The sequence below is a fragment of the Salvelinus namaycush genome, chromosome 24 (assembly GCF_016432855.1).
Source record: "Salvelinus namaycush isolate Seneca chromosome 24, SaNama_1.0, whole genome shotgun sequence".
In the NCBI taxonomy this organism is placed as follows: Eukaryota; Metazoa; Chordata; class Actinopteri; order Salmoniformes; family Salmonidae; genus Salvelinus; species Salvelinus namaycush.
Genome location: NC_052330.1, coordinates 17,813,630 through 17,814,386, shown reverse-complemented (window position 1 = coordinate 17,814,386; position 757 = coordinate 17,813,630). Strand labels below are relative to the sequence as shown.

At 43.1% G+C, this 757-nt stretch overlaps 1 non-coding gene across 1 annotated transcript; it reads right to left on the bottom strand.

The window, feature by feature from the left end:
* Positions 1 to 202: 202 nt before the first annotated feature.
* On the bottom strand, positions 203 to 274 carry trnae-cuc. The gene has a single exon. It is a non-coding gene; the product is annotated as a tRNA-Glu (tRNA).
* Between the last annotated feature and the right edge of the window lie 483 nt (positions 275 to 757).

Below are 757 nucleotides of genomic sequence, written 5' to 3'. Positions count from 1 at the left end.
CAGCCGAATAGCAATTGCTGTGATTAGACCGCCATCTAGCGGTGAAATCTGAAAAGGAGACAAAAAAATTACCCAAATCCATCGCTGGGTAAAGGGGATCGTAAGCGTTTTTCAATGTTCAAGTATGTGTTAGTTATGTCACTAGCACTGTCAAACGATAAGATGAGAAATTCTACAATAAGTAGCACTACAAAAACGTATATTCCCTGACCGGGAATCGAACCCGGGCCGCGGCGGTGAGAGCGCCGAATCCTAACCACTAGACCACCAGGGAAGGATGCGTATTTCTGCAAATTTAGATTACTTAAACAAAATCTTTAAAAAAACACTTCATTGCCAAAAGTATGTGGACATTGGTTCGTCAAACATCTCATTCCAAAATCATTGGCAATAATATGAAGTTGGTCCCCATTTACTGCTATAAAAGTCTCCATTCTTTTGGGAAGGCTTTTCACTAGATGTTGGAACATTGCTCCGGGGACTTGCTTCCATTCAGCTACAAGAGCATTAGTGAGGTCAGGTACTGATGTTGGGTGATTAGGCCCGGGTTGCAGTCACATTCCAATTCTTCCCAAAGGTGTTCAGTGGAGTTCAGGTCAGGTCTCTGTGCAGGCAAGTCAAGTTCTTCCACACCGATCTCGACAAATCATTTCTGTAAGGACCATGCTGAAACAGGAAAGTGGCTTCCGAAAACTGTTGCCACAAAATTGGAAGCACAGAATCATCTAGAACATTTTCCAGTACACAACACACTGAC